The sequence below is a fragment of the Chrysochloris asiatica genome, unplaced genomic scaffold (genome assembly GCF_000296735.1).
Source record: "Chrysochloris asiatica unplaced genomic scaffold, ChrAsi1.0 scaffold00095, whole genome shotgun sequence".
NCBI lineage: Eukaryota > Metazoa > Chordata > Mammalia > Afrosoricida > Chrysochloridae > Chrysochloris > Chrysochloris asiatica.
Genome location: NW_006408613.1, coordinates 5117403 through 5128123, shown reverse-complemented (window position 1 = coordinate 5128123; position 10721 = coordinate 5117403).

Genomic DNA, 10721 nt, shown 5'->3' with positions numbered 1-10721 from the left:
AGATTTACAGCCTCTGAAACCCTGTACAGGGTCGCTATGAGTCGGAATCGACTCCACAGCACATAACAACAACAACAACAATAGTAGAACTTTAATATGCACAATAATTTATTTGTTCATTTATTCTTTTATTAAGCTAATAATAATTTATTGCCTATAATTTGTCAGATACTGTTCTAGGCACAGAATCTCTGTCTTTCAAACCAGGCATTTGGTCTCTAATAGGACTCATAGCAAAACAAGAACTCTTTCTAGGAAGTGTAACATCTATTTGAAACAAAAAACATTGCCTCCTTATCAAGCTTTTTCTGGAGTCTTGAGTTATTTAATGAATAGAATGGAGCTTGTACCTAAATATTGCATGCATGTTTTTTAAATCCAAAGATATGTGGCAAGAGTGGTATTTATTACCAATAGAGAATGAAACCTGCAGTGATTTGATTTTCACTTTGGGAATAAATCACAACGTATCTTAGAGCCCTAAGCTTTCATAAATTTTACCTAGGAAGATTACTCTTGAAGTTTCATGGAATTAATTTTCTATGCACAATGATAACCTGCATGTTGCTATTGTGGTTAGCAGTCCAGTGCTTACCATATGGTCCCCAAACAGGACTCCCTTTTAGTCTTAATACCTACAAAATAGTTTAACCAATAAATTACTAATACCCTTCTATTATTGAAAAAATAGCTTTTGTAGTGTAGTGGAATATGAGCTAGGTCAGTAGTTCAAATCTACCAGTTGCTCCAAATGAAAAAGAGGAGACTTTCTGTTCCTGCAGAGATGTATAGCCTCAGAAATGCTATACAGGGTCACAATGAGTCAGAACTGACTCTGTGACACACAACTACCACCACAATGATTCTGAAAAGAAGTCCTAGTGTGAGAGTTGAACAGACATGCCAAGAAAGGAAGTGACTGACAAGCAGCGGCAGTTGACAGGAGCTACCATAGCCAATTTGAGAGTTTGTGAACAACTTTAAATAAAAGAAAACAAATTCACATTGCAGAAATCTACCCATGGATTGTGGAGACAAATGTGTGATTTTAATTTGTTTTTCATTTTTTTTCCAAACCATTGTACAAACTTCAGGGAACTTTCCACTTTCCAGGCAGTCGGAGCCATTAGGGCAGGCTCTGCTCTAAATCTGCAAAATCAAGCCTGAACAGTTCCTGGACTGGCTCTCACTTGGGATTAACTGATGCATGGGGTAGAGAGAAATAATAAGGAGGGGAAGGCTGTGGGAAATCTGTGAACCTGTTGGACACAGTGTGGCTACTTTGAATTTTCTCAGGTGGTTGTGAAGGCAAGAGGCCAGTAGGTGGTGCAACACACCTGTTACTGGAGGAGTGAAAGCCAATGAGTTTCATTTTTCCCTGTGTGAGATAGTTTTGTTTATTTACTTGTTTTCCTTCTTCTTGCATTACACAACAGGTTACACCAACAGCAATCATACAGCTAAACCATAGCGGTATCTTCTATGACCACACCAATTGGATAAGAGCTAATACCAGTTGATATATACCAGAACAGATACTACAACCAACATTGGATAAATCTACTCTCTATTGAACTGTATGAACAGTGAACTGAGATTCTCACCTTCTGTCACACTCATCAAGAAGTAATTAGTGACTGTCTAAGGCTACACCAATATACATTCATCAACGCAATACAAATGAAATAATACTACAAAGCCTAGAAAGCCGTAGAAAATTTCTGTTCACATGATGAAATAAGACAGTGTTGCTCAAACAAATGACCAAAAGGCAGAGCTATAAAATTCAATGGAGGGAGAAGAGGCAGTGGAACTCCCTGGAAAAGATTCAGGAGAGTGATACTAAGGTACATCCAAAGGATTCAGAGAAAGGTCAAAGAAAACAGAGAAGAATAAAGAAAAGCGCTATAGGAACAATCGAAAGAGGCAGAATTGAATCAATGGAAATCAGAATTAGCAACTTGAAGCTAAATCTTTCAGTAGTAGTAAAATAGAAGAACAATCATAAAAAAACAAAGAAGATATCTGAAGAAAACTTAAAATTCATGTATGATAACATGAGGAGGAATAAATATGGGTGATTTGAATTCCATAACAGGAATGACAAAGAAAACAACAGAAAAGATAGTCTAAAAACTTCAGGAAGAAAATTTCCCTAATGTTTTGAAAAATGACATGATAAATATTTAAGAAGCAGAATGAAGCCCAAACAGGATAGACCCCAAAAGAAAATCACAAAAACATATCATAATCAAATTTTCCAAAATCAAAGACAAGGAAATAATCCCGAAAGCAGCTTGGGAAAAACTAAATGTTACCTACAAAGGGAAACCAATACAAATAATTTCTGAATTCTCAGCAGAAGCTAAACAGGTTAAAAGGCAGTAGGGAAACATATATAAAAGTCTGAAAAATTGGGTGTTGGGGGGGGGGGAATACATAAGAAGGGGGGTAGGGAATGGAAGAACAAAGCGGACCCTGGGACCATTAAGGGAGAAGAGCAGAGAGCAGGACCCTACCCAGAGAAGAAGTGATGCCAGAGATGGAGGTAGAGATGATGACGTGGAAAGATGGAGCGGCTGGGGCTTTAGACCCAGAGAGGGAAAGGGGTTGTGTGCTGACAACCCGGGGGTTGATGATGCATGGAGGGGATTGTAACCATGGCAATGAAACGATATATGATAGGATGAATGTAAAGCTAATATTCTCCCATGTAAACGATAACATAATTCACAATAAAACATTTTTTTAAAAGTCTGAAAAAAATAACTGCCAACCAAGAAATATATACCCATCAAAACTGTCCCTCAAATATGACAGAAAACAACAGCAAGATACATATTATTTTCCAGTGCACATGGAACATTCTCCAGATTAGACCATAAATTAGGCCACAAAGCAATTCTCAATAAAAATTAAAAATATCCAAATACTACAAACCTCTTCTCTGCTTACAGTGTTATAAAATTAGAAATCAACAATAGGAAGATCAAAAAAACAAAATCGAATACATGGAAACTTATTACCAGCCTGCTTAAAGCCACTGGGTAATAGAACTAACAATAAAAACAAAACAAAAAAATTCTTGAAGCAAATGTGAATGAAAACATAACATACCAAAACCTTTGGGACATAGCAAAAGCAGTGCTGGGACGACAATTCGTAGCAATAACTGCACATATCTAAAAATAAGAAATAAATAAAATTAACACAACACACCTCAAACAATTAGAAAAAGACAAGCAAAATAAGTCTACAGTAACCAGAAGAAAATAAATATTAAAAATTAGAGCAGAAATAAATGGATTACAAAGAAGAAAAGCAAAAGAAAGAATCTACAAGACAAGAAGCTGTTTCTTTAAAGAGATTAATAAAATTGACAAACCGGTGGCAAATCTACCAAAACAAAAGAAAGAGAAGATATAAATAAGATGCATAAGAAATGATAAGGTGACATCACAGCTGAACCAATGGAAATTAAAAGGGTGATAATGGAACACTCTGAAGACTTGTACTTCAATACATTTGAAAATCTGAAAGCAATGGACAACATTTTAGAAAAACACAACCTACCTAAACTAATATAGAGTAAAGTAGAAAACATGAACAGACTAATATCAAAAGAAGAAATGGATCAGATCATTTAAAAACTCCCAGCAAAAATATCCAGGCCCAGATGACTTTACAGGTGAAGTTTTACAAACATTAAGAGAAGAGTTAACACCAATTTTACTAAAACTTTTCCAAAACATAGAAAAGGATGGAAAATTCACCAGTACATCTTATGAAGTTAGAATAAATCTCATACCTGGTAAGGATATCACTAAAAGAGAAAATTATAGATCAATATCCCTCATGAACATAGATGAAAATTCTCAACAAAATTTAGCCAATAGAATTCAAAAACATATAAAAAAAAATCATAATGAAGTCTTATTCATGCCAGCGATGCAAATATAGTTCAATATTAGAAAAATAATCAACATACTGCACCATATAAATTTTTTTAAAAAATGAAAAGAACCAGATGATTGTATCAATTGATGCAGAAAGGATACTTTACAAAATCTAGCACCCAATCTTGATATAAACCATCAAAAAAGTAGGAAATGAGGAAATTTTCTGAGCATAGTTAAGAGCATTTATATACAAAACCAACAGCCAACATCACTCTTAACAGAGAGAAACTGAAAGCATTCTCTTTGTGAACAGGAACGAGACAAGGCTGTCCTTTATTAGCACCCTATTCAATATTGTGTTGGAAGTTTTAGCCAGAACTATAAAGCAAGAAAGGAAATTAAAAGTATCCAAATTGGCAAAGAAAAAATAAAACTTTTTCTATCTGTAGATGTTGTTATTGTTGTTAAGTGTTGTTGAGTCGGTTCCAATTCCTAGTGACCCTGTATACAGTTTCAGAGGAGCGATTGGTGAGCTTGAGCTATCAACTTTACAATACAAATTGACCTTGCAGTCCAGTGCATTAATACACAGCACCAGACCATGACTCTATAGATGACATTATCCTAAATATAGAAAATCCCAAGGACCCAACAAGAAAATTATTGGTACTTACCAGAAGATTCAGCAAAGTGTCAGAGTGCAAGAGCAATATACAAAAATCAGTTGTATTCCTTTATACTAATAAAGAGAACTCTGAAAAGGTAATTAGGACAATAATACCACTTACAACAGATACCCAGAGGATGAAATATTTAGGAACAAATCTAACCAAAGGAACAAAAGACCTATACAAAGAAAATTACAAAAAAACTGCTGCCAGAAGCCAAAAGATTTACAAAAATGGAAAAAAAATGTATCATGCTCATAGATAGGAAGACAACATTGTGAAAATACCAATACTACACAAAGCAATCTACAGATATAATGAAATCCCTATCTAGATTCCAACAACATTCTTTAAAGATATGAAAAAAATTATCATGAAATTTATATGGAAAGGAAAGAGGTCTCTGATAAACAAAACACTGTTTAAGGAGACCAAAGTTGGAGGACTTTGATTCCCTGATTTAAACTTTTACTACATAGCCACAGAGGCCATCACAGTCTGGCTCTGGTATAATGAAAAGATATATAGATCAATGGAACAGAACTGAGAACCCAGAGGTAAATTCATCCTCATACAATCAAGTGATCTTTGGTAAAGATCCAAATCACATTAAATGGGAAAGAGATAGTCTCTTCAACAAATTGTGCTGGTATAATTGGAAATCAATTTACAAAAGAATGAAACAAGACCCATATCTCACACCATATAAAAAAATCAAACTCAACAAGGATTAAAGAACTAAATGTAAAACCTAGAAATACAAAATCTTCAACGAAAAAAAACAAGGACAAACATTGTTGTTGTTATGTGCCGTGGAGTTGGTTCCAACTCATAGCAACCCTGTACAGGGTTTCCAGAGCTGTAAATCTTTACAGGAGCAGAAAGCCTCATCTTTCTCCTGCAGAACAGCTGGTAGTTTCGAACTGCTGACCTTGAGATTCCCAGCCCAATTCGTAACCACTATGCTACCAGAGCTCCTTAAGGACAAACTTAGGGGCTCTAATACATGGCATACATACACTATCCAACATTACAAACAGTAGATTACAAAATAGATGACTGGGGATTCCTAAAAATTAGAAATGTATGTGCATCAAAAAATTTCACCAAAAGTGTAAAAAAGGGACCCTACAAACTGAAAAAAAACTTTTTGTTATGACACATCAGACAAAGGAATTATATCTAAAATTTATAGAAAACTACAACACGTCTACAAGAAGTAGACAAACCAATTTAAAAATGGGCATAGGACTTGAGTAGACATTTCACCAAGGAAGACATTCAAGCAGCCAACAAACATATGAAACAATGCTCATTATCATTAGCTTATTGTTGTTGTTGTTGTTAAGTGCCGTCGAGTCGGTTCCAACCCATAGTGACCCTGTAGATGGTTTCCAAGGAGCAGCTGTTGAGCTTGAACCATAGACCTTGCAGTTCAAATGACTTTGCGGTCTGACGCATTAGCCCAGAGCGCCACACCAGAAGTCCATCATTAGCTTATTAGAGAGATGCAAATCAAAACAGAAATGAGATATCATCTCACACCAGTATTAACAACAATGTTCAAAGAACCAGAAAACAACAAATGCATGTGAGGGCATGCAGAGACTGGGACCCTTCTCTTCTACATTGCTGATAAGACTGTAAAATGGTTCAACAACTCTGTAAAATAGTATGACACCTCCTCAGAAAGTGTGAATTCCTGAGCCATGGGCACTGACCTAGTTAGCCCCTGGGAGTTAGGGTTGAGAATGAAGCTGGTCTGAAGTTCAGGAAGGTGTGCATGAATTCTCAAACTTGTAATTAGTGCCAGTTTGACCTCGCTTGGATGGCTCACTGACTAGAATTCAATCAGATGAAGGTAAAGATGTCCAATAATGTGAGCAATTGCAAATTGCTACAATTTGATGAACTGGACTTTTGCTTAGAGATGCAGTTGTTCAAAATTCCAATCAGAAAAGAAGAGTTCTCCACATTAAGGAACCAATTTGTTTCTTCAATATACTGGGTTGATGTTGTTATTTTTAAGTGCCATCGAATCGATTCCAATCCATAGCAACCCTTTATAGGGTTTCCAAGGAGTAGCTGGTGAGCTTTAACCACCAAGCTTGCAGTTCAAATGACTTTGCAGTCTGATGCATTAGTCCACAGTGCCACACCAGGACTGGGTTGATAGGCACTGACAATTTAGACATTGGCTATGAAAAATGGGGGTGGGTGCTATAAAAGCATGATGTGGCTGGTTTACAAGCTGTCATGAGTGTGCTTAGTTTCAGAATGAGGTACGTAAGGTTTCTTCTTCCAGATGAATCAAGCAAAAGGGGATGTGGGATGATGGTGATAAGATTTTATGATTCAATTGCCAGTAAGTGTGATCAAGATAAATTATGATTGTCACAATTGTAGTTGTAGAAGATGTGTAACTAAAAGCGGCGAGGGGGGGGGGATATTTAATTATTCATTTGAGAAACAGATGATCCCAGGACCATCAAGAAGAAGAGCATGAGTGAAATGTGAGATCCCTACTTAGCAAAATGGCGACAGAAGAGACAGTGGCAGGGGCCGTGGCATGGAGAGAGAGCAGCTATGGGCTCTGGGCCCTTTAAATATATCCTTATTCTGTCCCTGCAGGATACTAGCTTGCAGAATGTGCCCTTTGGATATTTAAATGAATGTATAGTTTTGGTTTTGTATGTGTACATCAAATATTTTTGCTTTGCTTATTTGAGAACTATAAGGTGTAGATGAGGAACCACAGGGAAGATATAGGATAGCATTGCAGGGAAGGGATTGTAATCGCTGAGATGAAACAAAGTGTATAATTTGTTGACTGTAAAGCTGATCATCTTGTCTATAAACCTTCACTCAATTAACAATAAAAAGTTAAAAAAAATAAATAAAAAGGAGTCCTGGTTTGGCACTGTAGGGTAAGCACTGGACTGATAATCAAAAATTTGGTTGTTAAAACCCATCAGCCTCTCTTCTGAAACCTATACAGGTTTGCAATGAGTCACAACTGATTGGAAGGTACTTAACAACTACAGCTCTGGAAGAAGACATCGTGGTGGAGCAGTAGCTAAGTGCTTGACTGCTAACTGAAACTTGGATGGTTTGAACCCAGTGTCTGCTCCATGAAGAAAGATGTGGAAATCTGATTCCATAAAGATTGCATTCTTCAAAACCATCTGAGGCATTTCTACCCTGTTCTATAGTGTCCCTATGAGTCAGAATTGGTAATGGATTTTTCAAAATGGATTTTTCAAAAATCTCAATGGTAATGGATTTTTCACAGGTTCTTGAAAGCTGCAAAATTTGTTGAAGAAGAAAATATTGAATGTAATCAATGTCATTTCTGTTAGAATACTTACAAGTAATTAAATATGATTTCCTCCTTGAATTTATTTTTTATCTTGACTATTTTGGGCTTTTTGGTTTGCTTCAAAATGATCAGAGAGAACAGTATGGGCATAAACGTCATAATTAGGATGATAGAAATTTAACAAGAAAATGATTATTTAACACCCCTCAGATTGATAATCTGAAATAATTACCAGCAACAGGTAATATCTCAAATTATACTCAATTTTGGGAACAAGCAATGAAATGTATGTAAATAATATGGCTCTCAGTTTTATGAAACACATTTCAACTGTGGAGTTAGAATGCCTTACTGTTGTCATTAAGTGCCAACTCATAGCAGCCCTATATAAGGTTTCCAAGAAGTGGCTGGTGAGTTTGAACCACCAACCTTGCAGTTCAGTGCTTTATTCCACAGTGCCATACCAGTACTCCAGAATGCCTTACCAAAGCACCAAGAATTCTTCAGAATTTAATCCAGTTGCATATTTCTGAAGTTAATTTAAACTTGGTGATGATTCTGTCTTTATATCAGTTTTGATTTGCTTCTCTTCACACACATGTGAATTTTGTTTTCCTACATATAATGATTATTAGCAAATTTCTCAAGAATTCTCATGTTATTGAGTTCAGTGAGATGAGATAATCCCATGTTTTAATTCAATTGTCTGTGGATAAATGATAGTGACTATTGCAATACGTTGTCATTGTTGTTGTTGTTAAATATTGGCAAGTAGGTTCCAACTGATAGAAACCCTGTATATGGTTTCCAAGGAGTGTCTGGTGGGTTTGAAGCAACCACTTTGCAGTTAGCTGTATGCATATTTAGTTTTGCTTGTTATGTTGTATGTCTCTTATGAACATTAATATATATAATTTGAAAAGTCTACTCCCTGTTTCTTCAATGGTGTGGGGTAGGAGAATATATTGTATAAATCATCAAAGAACAGAAAAGTTGAATAATTTTGTATCTACATTACTATTTACAGTTTGATGGAACTGTTTGCGTCAAGATCTACCAAAAAAGCATGCATTTTCATTTAAATGCAAAATATTTCAAAGAATTAAGGGTGAAGTAAACATGGTCTTCATACTTAACTGTCTCAAAAGTGAACTATGTTCCATCAAATATGTTTTGTGGGTTTCTATGAGGCTGGAACATACTTGTATATACTCACAATCCAGCATTTCAACAACATGCTTCCTCTTCCCCTAACACACATACACATACATATAAAATTCTATCCCAAAACATAGAAACAGTCCTAATTCCCACAGTATTAACAAATATGGAAATATGATCTAAATATCTGGAATCAGGAAATAATATTGAATATCTAACCATAAAAAATCCATGAAACTATTCCTTTAGTAGCCAAGGGACTACACAACCATCAAAAATACCTCCCCATCAAGCGCCTGCATAAGGACAATTTTTATAAATGTTTATTAAACTATTTACAATTAAAATATATCTTTGAAGTGATTTAGTGCTTTGTGTGGTAATTTCATCAAATTTTGCTGCCAGATGAAAATTATAATTTGATTGTTATAGCTTGATGAAGACCATATTAAGCACATTTTCAGATAATTTCCTTTTTATTCTTGATTAGTAAGCAAGCTTTGGCAGAGAAACAAGGTTATGGTTTCACTATATTGTGATTTTTATCAATCGAAAATTAAAAGCTTTTCAGATTTTGAAACATACCAAAAGAGATGACATGATACTGAATTTCTTATATGGACTATTTCTTTAATCATTGAGAATAATCAGAGATCCTGAGAGATATCAGGGCCATGTGAAATTGGATGAGTGCTCTTTCATTTATGTCATGAAATAGAAAATGAAATGGGAAAGCAACAGGTAGCCTTTCCAAGATTTCCTTTTATGATTCAGGAAATATTTAGAAGTATAGAATAAAAACTTGATATAATGAAAACAAAAAACCCACAAGGATAAATTGAGCTTAATTCAAAACTGATTTTTTTGATGACCTGATCATTTATGGGGCAACCTTTTTGTATTAAAAAATGAACATTCTTTGAATCAGCATACAGCAAATGACACTAATTTCATTAGTCTACCCGTTCACATTTTTGCAATTAAATCCACTGCTTCTGAATAGCTATGCAGGGTTATTTTTGGTGTTAAGTGCCATCAAATCAGTTTCAATTCATAACAATCATGTATAAGGATTCTCGGGAGTATTTGATAACCTTGAATTTCCAACCTTGGGATTAACAGTCCAGTTTGTAACCTATCAAGCCACATCAAAGGTAGTAGAGAGTATTCAACTTCTAGTAAGATTAGGAGAGCCTTGAATTGAGGACCTTAATTTTACATTTATTTTGCGGCTCAAAACAGAACTCAGAAGTTCATAAAAGATTCTCAAGTAATACTGGTTGATTGAGTGCATTAGTAAATAGAATGTTTGGGGTCTGGATATATATGATGTTGTTGCTGTTTTTGTTGTTGTGAGGTGCCATCAAGTCAGAACCAACTCACAGAGACCCCATGTACAGCAGAATGAAACAATGTCTGATCCTGGGCCAACCTCACTTGACACCATTAATGATGCCACCTGGCCAATTCATTTCGCTGTGGGTCTTCCTTTTTTTCTCTGACTCTCCATCTTACCAAGCATGATATCCTTCTCCGCTACTGTTCCCTGCTGACACTATGTCCAAAGTATGAGAGACGAAGTTTAGCCATCTTGGCCTCCAAGGAGCACTCTGGCTGCACTTCTTCCAAAACAGATCTATTGGTTCTTTAGGCAGTCCGTGGCACTTTCAGTAT